At 37.5% G+C, this 13,258-nt stretch overlaps 1 pseudogene; it reads left to right on the forward strand.

Moving 5' to 3' along the window:
• Positions 1-2,320: 2,320 nt before the first annotated feature.
• Positions 2,321-12,334, forward strand: LOC149113463 (uncharacterized; annotated as a pseudogene).
• Positions 12,335-13,258: the final 924 nt, after the last annotated feature.

Raw genomic sequence — 13,258 nt, forward strand, 5'->3', positions numbered from 1 at the left:
TGGATTTAAGAAACTCAAAATTTGGTGAATTAATAGGTTTTGAACCAAAAATAATAACGCAGAGTATGGAAGTAAAATTACCGAACATAATATAACCAACAGTATAGATGTCACAAATGTAAATTGTGATACTATCACAGATTCATTGGTTGATGGACGATCTTCTAATACAATAGCTGTAATACCAACAGATAATTTAACTAGAAGTTTTCCGTTTCAATATCAACCAAGGTTTTTATCGTTTTCACCTGCATCATCATATACAATAAGCCGAATAAGGTTTTATCTCACAGATTCTATTAGAAGACTTACTGATTTGAACGGAATTGATTGGTATATAGATTTATTCTTGAAATCGACACCTTTAATCTAACTTATAATATATGAGACAGTGTGAATATAAGAGAATTTACAATCCTGAAACGGGTAGGTCTGTAAAAAACACATTTACGGTGAAGGTATATTTGACGTGTTAGGTAAAACCGTAAAAGATACTGCTAAAACTGCTGCAGCTGAATACGCTGGTAATAAAGCTGGAGATAAAATAAGAGACTTTTTTAGAAAAAAGTTTAAAACTTAACCAGTTCTGCCGATGGCATTGACAGAACCAATGCCAATGACAGATTATGAAATAAATGAAAGAGTAAATCAGTAACTCAGTGGTGGAAAACTACGGAAAATGAAAATAATCTAATCTAATACTATAATGTGAATATCTATCGTAATCCAAAATTTGTAGAAAGATACGAAGATGTCGTATTCGATCTGGAAACAGCAATGGTAACAAATGTTGCCAACAATGCTCATCAAAAAAAACAGACAGACACAGATCTGTTGTTGACAACAGTGGTGACGTTACCGCATTTGATTGGTACAATGCTCGATTGAGTGTTGATTTCAAAGTGAATAAGTTAGCAGATGGAGCTAATCTTGCAGCTAATGACCATAACGGTATTGTCAATGCCAGTCGTAGTTTTATCAAAAATATCGATGTTAAAATGAACGGATATCAAGTTTATGATTGTAATGATGTTAATCATGTTGTAAACATCAAAAACGTAATTGAATACAGTGAAGGATACGCTTTATCTACGGCTGCAAACGAATTCTTTTATCTTGACACAAACAGAAATGCTGAGGAAAGAGCTGCTCAAGCGACTTTTAACAAAGGTTTTGCTGCTCGCTAGGCGCTGTTAGGTGAATCTGCAACTGTGAATACTGAAATACCGTTGAACAGATATTCATTTTTCGAGAGATTACAACGGTGGAACATTACTTTTGGAAGCATATTTCCGCTTGTTTATTTTGATCTCACAAAACAAAAAATGGACATCAAAGACGGCACAACCAAATTGACATTCAAATATAAATTAAGTGGTACTACAACCACTGATTATTCAATTTATGCACTTACATCAGACTACTCCATGCAAACAATTTGACTGGTCCTGATGAATTGATGCTAACAAAAAGACAAATCAATCAACTCAAGAAGGCAATGTCAATGGGTAAAGGTCAGACCTCAAGATTTCAAAGACGCAAATAAGAAAAGCTGTTCCACATGGACGGAGCCTTTGGTCATCTCTTTTCTCTCTTGGGACTAAATTAGCACCTTTTGCAACAAAAGCACTTTCCGGACTTGCAACTGGTGCGCTAAGTTCTCTTGGCAGTTTAGCTACTGATAAAATATTTGGCAAAGGACATAGTAAATTTGTAGTTCCACAAAGTAAAATTAATCAATTGATAACATACAAACATCTCTTGACAGCAAAACAAAAACAGGAAATCTTGAATGCTCTTCAGTCAGGCGGGCAGATTTTTGGGCACTCTTTTGGCTTCAATTGGTGTTCCATTGCTGCTGAATGCATTAACAGGAAAAGGTTTGCAAGTTGATGGAAGTCGTCCAACAAGATCATTACCCGTTTATGTTCCTGACAAAAAGGGAGGAAAGCATTTACCAATGATGTTACCTCCACCATACATTGGAACATGGGACAATCCCATTGGAATGGGAATTTTAAAAAAAACCGCGTAAAGGAAAGGGGTCGCTATTAGGCAAGAACAGTCCATTCAACTCAATACCCATAATCGGACAAATTTTATAAACAAGCCATTATCAAATTATGATTTGTTAAACTGGGTCAAACAACTTGGAATAAAGTATTTCAGAGGTATTTTCAGCGGTGATAATTTACCAAATAAAATAACAAAAGAATGTGGAATAGTAAATTTAGACAGCAAAATCGGTCCTGGTACTCACTGCGTTTGTATCACAAATATTAACAATTACTGTGAATATTTTGACAGTTTTGGACTTAAGATGCCGACAGATATTCAGAGATATATGTTAACAAGTGGAAAACAAATTGTATACTCTGGAGATGGGATTCGAGAGGGTGAGAGTGTTTTATGCGGTTATTGGGTTTTGTACTATCTGTTGGAGAGACAAAGAGGAAGATCCATTTTGTAAACCATACATGATACCAGTTTCAACATGGTAGATCAAAGTGTCAATCACAGATTCATCATAAATTATATAACCAATAATATATGAAGTCTTATTGTTTAAAAACAGAAAAAGGTAACCGAATGTGTTCTAGGTAGCGAGCACTATGTGAAGGCTAAAAATGGAAGAACGATGTTAAAATGTAAATGTACTGAATGTGGAATAACCAAAACCAAATTCGTGAAGTCGGGAAACTAATTTTGCCCTCGTAAGACGGGGGCTCACTATTTGAACCACATGATCTTTCAACATGGATAGCTGAACAAGTACAACGAAGGACTAAAGGAAAAGGTATTTTAAGCAGTGTAGCAGACACTGGTCTTGAATTATTTATTCACGGTAAGGGTATACCTTATCTAGCCAAGAAAGGCACCGAAGCTAGAAGATATTATGCTTCTAAACTTATGAGAGATCCGAAATTACAAGAGAAAGCCATCGATTACGCTTTGAAAAAAGCAAATCCAATAATTCATAATTCTGAAGCACTTGATGAATTATCAACTAAAGTTAGACCTAATTACAAACACAAAACTGATAGAACAGATCTCGATGCTGATATGTATAAGGGTGGTGAACTTGATATCCCCAAAGCCATTGGTAAATTACTGAGACCTAACGGTGGATTTACTTTACCTGGTCATAAATATACAGGTTGTTATAACGATCTTGATTCACAGTTAAAATATGATCGAAATACTGGTGAAATATTAGAAATAGTTGACCAACCCACAGGTTCAACAGATGCATTTGCAATGCAGCATGACGTTGACTACTCTGTCTGTAAAGATGATAAAAAATGCAAACATAAAGCCGACAGAAAAATGGTGCAAGCCTTAGATAAAGTACCCTATAATAAAAGACAATGGGGCCATTGGTTAGCAAGGAATATGATTAACACAAAGCAAAAACTTGGTCTAGGTGTAAAACAAAGGAAGTCAAAAAACGGAAATAGCCGTCGAGTGAAGAGGAAAACTGGCAAGAAAAATTAGCAGATGAACTACATAAACCAATAAAGCGTACCTTTACTCGGCGGCGTGTAATTGTGAATCATATTGATGAAATATGGTGTTCTGATTTAGTTGAAATGCAACAGTCTAGTAAATGGAATAAAGGCTACAGATATCTTATGATGGTTTTAGACGTGTTCAGTAAATATGGTTGGATTGTTCCATTCAAGGATAAAAAATGTGAAACTATGGCAAAAGCTTTTCAAGAAATATTCAAAGGAGGAAGAAAGCCGGAGTACCTATGGGCTGATAAGGGTAAAGAATATTATAACAAACATTTGAAAGACTTATTTCAAAAGCATAACATAAAACTTTACTCAACTGAGAATGAAGAAAAGTCATTTGTTTGGGAAAGATGGAGCAGAACTATAAAAACCAAGATGGGGAAGCAGTTTACTGTTCAAGGTAGTACACAGTATTTGGATATACTACCTGAAATATTGAAAAAATGACACCAACAGAAGCCAGTAAAAAGAAGAACGAGGGAATAGTATATTTTAATCTCTATGGTGATATGGAAACATCATCATGAAAACCAAAGTTCAAAGTGGGTGATAAGGTCAGAATAAGTAAGTACAAGAGAAAGGTGTTTGATAAAGGATATACACGTAATTGGACTGAAGAAATATTCACCGTTGATAAGATCCAATATACGAATCCAGTCACTTACAAATTAAAAGACCTCAATAATGAAGAGATACAAGGCAGTTTTTTACGAACCTGAATTGTTGAAAGCCAAACAGGATATATTCAGAATTGAAAAAATCATCAGGAAAGATCATAAGAAAAAACAAGCATTAGTAAAGTGAAAGGGATATGATGACAACTTTAACAGTTGGACATCTTTGAAGGATTTGAAAAATATATAAACGTTAGTTAAGTAATACATATTGATGTGTTACTTAGATGTAGTAAAAATAATATAACCTATATATTGTTATACGTGTGTTAGATGTGTTTTTACTGCATCTGTTTTTGCTATTTAGGTAACCAAGGTTAATACAAATCCTGGCTATTTATTCTTACAATTTTGTCATTTTTATCTTCATCTATTTGCATCAATCGTCTGAAATATTCATGATTACTGATATATTCAAATATGTATCTACTACCATCTTTTTTGTTGTTGTTTTATGGCCATATTTTTTATCACAAATATTTTTTTATTGAACTTGTATAAGCAACTAATTCTTTTGCTGCAGAATTCATAGATTTATGATGTGTTATTTTATTTGTGTTACAATTACAAGCTTTGACTCTCTTTAGCATTTTAAAAAACTTAACATTTTCAGGAAGAGCAATTTTTTTACTCATTTCACTTGGGGTAATAAGTTCAAGATTTTTTAATCTGTTATCTTGAGAATTTTTGTTTATGTGAAAAACAACTTTTTCTTTATCATTCTTTAAACCATTGAAACACTCCCAAATAAATCTATGAACAAACATTATAATCTTTTATTGTCACATACATAATATAACTTTTCTTGTTGAAAGAATGACTATGACCATTCATAGGAATTAATTTTTTAACATGAATCACTTTACCACCTTTTGAAGCAGCATAATTTTCATAAATGGGATGAACTCTATATTTTACATTATTAACTACTATTAATTTCATTACCAATATGTATATCGTCTTCTCTTTAAGTGTCTATGTATAAAATTCAGATGTAAAAATTATTTAAAGAGAATTCACACGCGCTTCACACGCGAGGATCGCAATTACGGCGCTTTGCGCCTTCCGAAAACGTCCGAAAACGACTGTTTTGCAGTCTATATCACATCTTTTCTATTGTAATTTAAGACAGTGCAGCTACTAATAGATTGATCACGACCTCTGTGATACTGGTGCGATAACTTAATTAATTAAAGTTCTATGCTACAACATACCAAACTACTAATTTACTATGAAGTGACACAGCTAAAGGAGAGTTGTTAAGATATCAACTTTTTTGTGATTTCTAAAAGATCAATATGAGTCTTCTAAATTTAAGATTATTATACCTAACAAAAGACATACAGTGGGGTACTGCACTGTGTGTTCTCTCTGCATACTCTTCCAGGCAGGATAGTAATACATACACATGTATTTTTTTTTTTTGGAATATACTGTTACTGCATGGTCATACAAGAGGCACTAGTTGCTGCTGAGTAGTCTTAATATATGTGAACTAAATGTGACAAAATGTATATTAAATCTGCGCCAGTTCAGTACAATTTAATACAAAATTTTAATCAGCCGCAACTATAAAAAATAATTGTTAGCAGCTGATGTTACATGTACTTTGTGAAGGCTTCTGGAGGGGTTATACTTTTCTAAAGTACCTGGCAGCAAGTACTATTTTGATTTACTAAAGCAAGACTGTAGTAACCGCTAGGAAAATGTGTTTGGTACATCTCAGAAAAATTGGGTGGGGGTCAGTGCGGCCCACTTCACAAAACCCTTAAAATATTTATGACCAAAATCTGCGATTTTCTCTACCCCATTTATGACTGCTGCGACTGCTGCAGTTTCCCTAAACATAATTTTTGAACGGCTGTTGTTGATGGCCTTATCGATAATGATGAAAATTGAAGTAGCTTATTCTAAAAAACATACCAAATTCAAGACTACAGGGCAAAAGCCTTACCCTTGAGTATTTATGACCAAAACGGCTGAATAACCATACCCTTTGGGACTGCACATAGCTATATATAGCCCATATAAGAGAGTTCCCCCTCTCCCCTGCTGGAGTAGGAATCAATCTATTATTTCCTTGATGACATAATAAAGATAAAATCTCAAAATAATCAAGAGTTACTTGTATGCATGGGACTTCACGATCAAAATGATGCCTGATGCTTACAGGAAATTGCATAAATTACTCCTACAAAGTGCCAGAATTCTGTCAATCTGGTTACCAACAGGCCACAAAAATCTGACTGTAGAATTGCCCCCGCAGGGTTTTGGCCTGGAGGCCAAAACCGAGGAGGCACCCTAGGATTCCCTGTATACATACAAGCAACAAAAGCTCTGGTAAAACGACTTTCGGAGCTAATTATAAACGACCTCTGTAAATTATGTTTCCGTGGTACACAGTACTAACTATGGCCAGCAATACTTCATCCAGGTTGTTGGTAACATTATAGGCTATTGCACTTATTGTTATCACTAAATCACGAACAACAAGAACCAAAAGTCGGCACCGACAACACCAGTTTTGCAAATGTGTAAAATTCGCCATACGATGACAGAAGGCTCTCCGTTATTTTGCTTCAAAACAATAATAAACTTTTCTCTTTTCCCGACATTTTTGCTTAAAAAGTCGAAGTAATGTGTCTGCAACATCTTTCCATCCTCAATATAAAGTGAAACGAAACTGATGGTTTGCAAATAGAGGGAAATCGTGAGTAATCGAATCCCCATTTTCTCGCTTTGTGAAACGAGCGGCGAAGCGCAGTTTAAACTGGATGTGGCGTCATTTTTCGTTGGATGTTCAGGAGTCTTGTGCCCCGCCCCTGGGATATGATGTATTGAAAACTGATCATGTCAGGCCACGATTTGGGAAAAATTTAATAAGCACCCCCCTCCTTGATTAAGCGCCCCCCTCCTTGATTAAGCGCTCCCTCGAATAAGCGCCCTCCGTCTTCTCCTAAATTTGAAACAACCGCCCTGGGCGCTAATTCGAGGATTTACGGTATTGGATGATGCCATGGGAAGTGCGTTTATCGAGTTAATGACAGTTTTGAGGGTCACATGCTCTTCAAACGCATGAATCCCAATTAAACTACAACAGCCAGGCTTTTGTCACAACCGTTCACCTGTCATTCTAGTCTTCTTATATTCAGTCTTCTAAGCAGGGAAATGCGTCTAGCTCACGTTTAGTATGGATCCCTAGAAAACACTGAAAGCCTATTTCTATGTGTCCCATTGCTGCAATTCATATTCCTGTGCTCATTTATATTTTCTTCTCCGTTGCAGTTCAAGAACACCAACCAATTCTGAGTATGCGTTGCAGATTTAAGTGCAGGTCTCATGCAAAGTTTGCCTTTATGGTCTTCACGGTTTTCGCCATCGGGGTTCTCTTTGGAAACGTGTTCACTCCATTACCACTGGATCATCAGGATCAAGAGGATGGACTGCCAAATATCGTGACGGAAGCCTCCAAACGGAATCGGTTTCTAGGTGAGTAACTAAAAGTTCCATAGAACTAAACGCTCTAAGAGCGTTTACTCGGGTTTCATACCGCAATACAAGTAAGCTTATTGCACACAATGAAAACAAATAAAAGAATCAGGAAATTTTAACGCAAGAGTTACGCTTAGATATACTACACTCTTTCTTTTTTAATAAGAATATTACTAGTAGTAATCAAAGATTGTGAGAGTGCGTTCGACGCCGTCACTTTAATATATATACCTTAAATAAATGGTTTCACTAGCTGACTTTCAACCTCTGTCTATTGCTAAAATTAACGTTTTTCATTGACAACCGAGGTTTTACAGACAGATATATCATGCCAGTTTAAAGAGGTCCCTGTACAAACTATGATTTGTTGATTCGTTGCGTGACAGCGCCAGTTTCCGTAGACTCAAATCTCGTGCTAAATATTCTGACATTAATTGGTAATGTTTAAGGGTAAAAGTTAGTTTGAAAACGTATATTTTATTACATTATTCTAAGCTGGAAGCACAAATATAAGCACCCTGCGCGCAGAGCCTCTTTTATCGCTTTTTTGAGCGGTGCAAAGCATATGTGCCGTGAGAAAAGCCTCTGCTTGCAGGGTGAAATATAAGCGGTACATTTGCAGTCGTGTGCTCGTTCATCGTCAGCGTAAACAAACTCCCTGCGACTGATTCGAGTATTTCCCCTGATGAATAAAGTAGACAGTACTTACATAATTTGCCGTTCCTTAGTTCAGGCACACTCTTATGGATCTTTTTCCACCGATTCTAAACAATATTTGACCGTATAAAGACTGAGCTACATGTATCTTTCGCGACTGGAACTAATCAACAAATGCAATCTAAATATAGCTGTTCCCACAATTAACATTCCAAGACCAAGGCGATTCAAAGTCGTGTTCGTTAACATATAAAATAAACAAGCACAATTCGCTCAGATTTCGATAAATGCTACCGTCGAAGCGTGTATATTCACCAATGTCCAACGCTGAGAGCACAAAACAGCGAAGCCCACGGCGACTGAATGGAAAGAACTCTGAGAAAGATCCAGCGCAAAGACGAGCTCGCATAGCCTGCTTACATGCTCACATGTTCGCCACATGTCTTATGACATGTACTCACATGTCTTAGTATTAAACAGTACCAGTTTACTGGCCGTGACAATGCCCCTGCAAAACTCAAGCGGGGTGGCCATTTTGGTGTCCTTACAGAAATGTGGAGTTTTTCTGCATATAACCGTGCTCAGGGCGCCCAACTCTGGAAAGCCACAGGCCAAAATTAGGCTTGCGTTCAAATATTGTTTTTCCGGCCCAGGCTGAATATTCCTATTTTTGTGCCGATTTTAGGCTGAAAATATTCTTGTAGTATGCTTAATTATAGCTTACGACATTTCCGTTTAAGAATGTATTGGGGTATCAATTACAAGTGTTTGGTGTCTACATCTGTCTTGCTTTACATTGTGCACGTGCTCCATCGCTGTTCGTTGCAGTCGGTAGGGTCAAGATATCACTCAGACGACACTTGGCCCTTTTGGCTTAAAAAAAAAAAACATTTCTCACAGAAATGCCGTGATGGAAACGAAAATGCCCGATTTTGTTTCAACTGTGTCAAAGATAATTAAAGGTGATAACTGCAGTAAACTCTTTGTGAACCAGCAAGGGTTGTCTGTCAATAAAAAATGTGTGCATGGTGTTAGCGGAATGACAAAGGCAGCCGGGAAAGGAGTTCAACCAAAGAAGGATCCTGAGGTAAAATGAGGTAAAATTATCCGTGTTTCAATATAAAATAATTCATAATATTCTCTATACAAATAAAATTCTGTACAAGATGAAAAAGAAACAGCAACCAGATTGTCCTTACTGCTATGACATTGATCAAACACCACTCCATATATCTGTGGAATGTTCAATAGCTAAATCCTTTTGGAATAAATTTACAAAGTGGTACAACGCTACATGCGGAGGAAACATTGCTTTGGAGCTAAACGAAATTATATATGGTGTTTTAAGATACACATCGTCCAGTTTAACCCTAAATCACTTGATCATAATTGGAAAATATTTTCTTTACATTAACGCAGTTCATGATGAAAAAAGACCCCAGTTCACAGATTTTGTAAACCCTTGTTAACGAACAAATTGAATTACGACAAATGAACTACTTTCTTTTAACAAAAAATGGTCCAACTTTTTAAACAATTAATTATTGGAGGCTAGCTGTGCAAATGCAAATACTGTTACTATGCATTTGTAAGTAACTTAATTAAATTTATCAATTTGTAAGTGATTGTATTGTATCGTAATATTAGTATTGTTCTTAGAAGCATTAGTATCGTTTTGTTAGTATTATCGTATTGTAAGTAGTTTCGTATTTCTTTAAGTCGTGTTCAGTACCTAAGTGTAAAGTAATTTGTTGTGCATGAAATAAATAAATTTATTTAAAAAAAAAAAAAAGAAGAAGGATCCTGTTGGTGAAACTGAAAGTGAAATCCAAATTGCTGTTCAAGATACGTTGGGTAAACTCCTATCAATTGTTTCTGATGAAAGTTCTGGCTCTAAAGAAGGTTTTGTACGATCAAAGTCCATTTTACTGAGCGGAACATATAGTTTAAAAGACCTGTTAAAAGTTATTTTTTTACCATGTGCATACAAATCGTCCGTACCTTTTTCTAAAAGGCGTTTAAATCAAAATTGCAGCTCCGTCAAGTGGTAAAACTAAGAGCAAACTAAGAAGCGCAAATAGACGTGAGCAGTACTTTGTCCAGTTTAAAGCCAGGATCATCCATGATGTTGAAGCTGGGGGATTAGCCCAAGAAGAGATTACATGCAAGTACTGTATCAACCCGTCCTTAGTTTTTAAGTGGATGAAGAGCAAGGCAAAGATAATGGCTGCTGCTGTGGATGCCCATAAGAAACTGTTCAAAATGAGAAATGGATTAAAGCACAAACAGCTCCACTCTATTCTTTTTACCAAGTTTAAAGAAGCGAGATCTAAAGGATACTGCGTAGATTTCAACTGGTTGTGGTCTAAAGCAAGAGTGACGCAGAGAGAGATCACTGGCGATCTCAACGCGACAGTGTTGTTGAGTCCTTTTTGAAGAAATACAACGTCAGAATGCGGGCGTGCCAAAGATGCCGAAAAACAGCAAAGCAGAATTTTGAGCCCGACCTAAAGAAATGGCACACAACCACTCGGGAGAAATCAGTGCGCACTGGAAGAAATGACGGCTACGATGAAAAATGAAGCAGATATCAACCAAAGCAGCGTCTCGACGTTGACCAAAGCCCTCTCCCTTTTGTTGTTGGAACATCACGCAGGTATGACCACTTAGACAAAGACGTCGATCAGCATGGCCACAAAGTCTGGATCAGTCAGCCTGGAAGTGGTTTGGACAAGCGCCAGTGCACACTTCAGATCTGTTTCAGACCAACTGGTGAGCAACAGGCTTGGTGTTATCTTCCGTGGAACTGGAAAACGCATAAGCCAAGATGAAAAGGAAGTCTACCAGACGTCGATGTCTACTACCAGGAAAGTGCATGGGTGGATACAAAAGTGTCTGTTGAATGAGTGCAGAAAACTCTTTCACCGTCTGTAAAGGATAATGAACCCTTTGTCCTTTTCTGTGACAATCTAACGGCACCAGTGTCGGATGAATTTAAGGAGTGTGTTTCACAACTGAATGGTGTAGTTTGGTATGGGCTACCAAATGCGACCGATATGTGGCAACCTGTTGACGCCGGATACGCTCAGATCCAGATCAAGCTCAGCGAAGATGGTTGGATGATGACGAAAACGCAGAAAAGTGGTATGGCCACGACAGTTCTTTTACATCAAAGGAGAGACGGATCCTCATCACACACATTGGATAGGTGAGGCCTATGAGAAATTGACCAGCGCTGAATACGACCACCTACGGCGGCGAGTGTGGCAGAAGACCGGGTGCCTGATAACGGCTGACGGATCAGAGGACCAACTAATAAAACCAGAGGGGCTGAAGAACTACGTAATTCCACCACCCGCTTATCTCCTACCGTCAGCTTGTCTTCCTCAAATTGAGAAGAACCCTGTCTCAGGAGCAGAAGACATGGTCTCAGAGGAAGTAGCCTATCCAGAGGATCCTTGTGAAGAGCTACCCGACACAGACATGGCAGAGATCCAAGAAGATAGGTTTGAAGATAGAAATTACAACGATGGTCTTGTTGGAAGGAAAGTCACAGCCCTGTATGAAAATGGCTGGTTGACAGGAAAAATTGTTTATTTGAACAAAGAGTTAAAGGAATACAAAGTGGGCTATGCCGACAAAACGTCCGACTACCTGTCCTTCCATGACTTTGATGGGGTTGAAGTGATTTTGGAGCCAGACTGCTGGCAATAAAGCCTAATATATATATCTTATTAGATGTTTTGGTGTGTAGTATCGCTGTGTATTTTTACGAGTTGTGCCGTATTTTGACGAGCCCGTAGGGCGAGTCAAAATACAAACAACGAGTAAAAATATATAGAGGATATTACACGGTGGCGAGAAGATATGAATTTTATGTTTGAGTGGCAAGAACAATATCTCACTCGTGAGATATTGTCCTTGCCACGAGAACATAAAATTCATATCTTCGAGCTAACGTGTAATGTTCTTTTTATTATATAGACATACTGATGACGGAATTTTTGACGATTTTTCAAAGGTTTCCAACCACTTTTCGAAGATTTCCAAAAATTCTACAAAACTTGTCCGAAGGTCACACGAACGTTGCCGAACATTTTTCGAAAATTTCCGAAGATTACCGAAGATTGCCGAAGACTTTCGAGGAAGACCCGAAGATGTTTCGATCATACGCCAACAAATTTAAGTACAATTTAAGAGACATACTTGATATCAGTGAAATCATCGATAACTTCAATAGTGAGGGTATGGAAAATATATTCTTATAAGAAAGAAAGAGTGTTTTCAAGTTGCTTCGTCGAGTCTTTATCCAATTCCATGTTGTTTGCCTCATCTTCGAAGGTTATCGGAGGTTTTCGTCTCGGTATCATAGTTTGTTTTTAAGTCAGTAGTCGTAGTTTTTTGCCAGCGTTTTCGTAGTTTGAACTCGTCCATGCCTCATTTGCTATCTCGGGAGAACGAGCATGAACTTTGCTTTTGATAATGGTTGTCGAAGCTACGGATAAAGAAATTGCCTCAGTGAAAGATTTTCCCTCTTTTTCCTCTCGGAAACCGTCGTCGCCAGTTCCTAATAAACACGTGGAGGCGAAGCAACAGGAACTGTCGCCGCTGGAGCACAATTTGCCACCGAAAAATCCTGAAGCAACACCGAAGCCTTTCTTTTCATAATCGAAGCAACCGCCAAGTTCGTCGGCCGACAGGAAACTCGAACGAATTAAATTGCCGACATTTGCTGGTGACAAGACTTTTGGACTACGTTCGAAAGTATCGTGGACGATTCTGATGAGCCCGCTAAGTACAAGATGGTGCGAACGAAGACAACTTCAAAATTATCTCGAGGAGGTGACGAGAATTCAACCAGTTCAGGAAGGAAACGTAAAGGAGCCCGAGAAATTTGCCTATACCCTCGTAAGCACA

Source organism: Orbicella faveolata, unplaced genomic scaffold (assembly GCF_042242905.1).
Source record: "Orbicella faveolata isolate gen_17 unplaced genomic scaffold, um_ofav_v1 contig_15, whole genome shotgun sequence".
Classification (NCBI taxonomy): Eukaryota; Metazoa; Cnidaria; class Anthozoa; order Scleractinia; family Merulinidae; genus Orbicella; species Orbicella faveolata.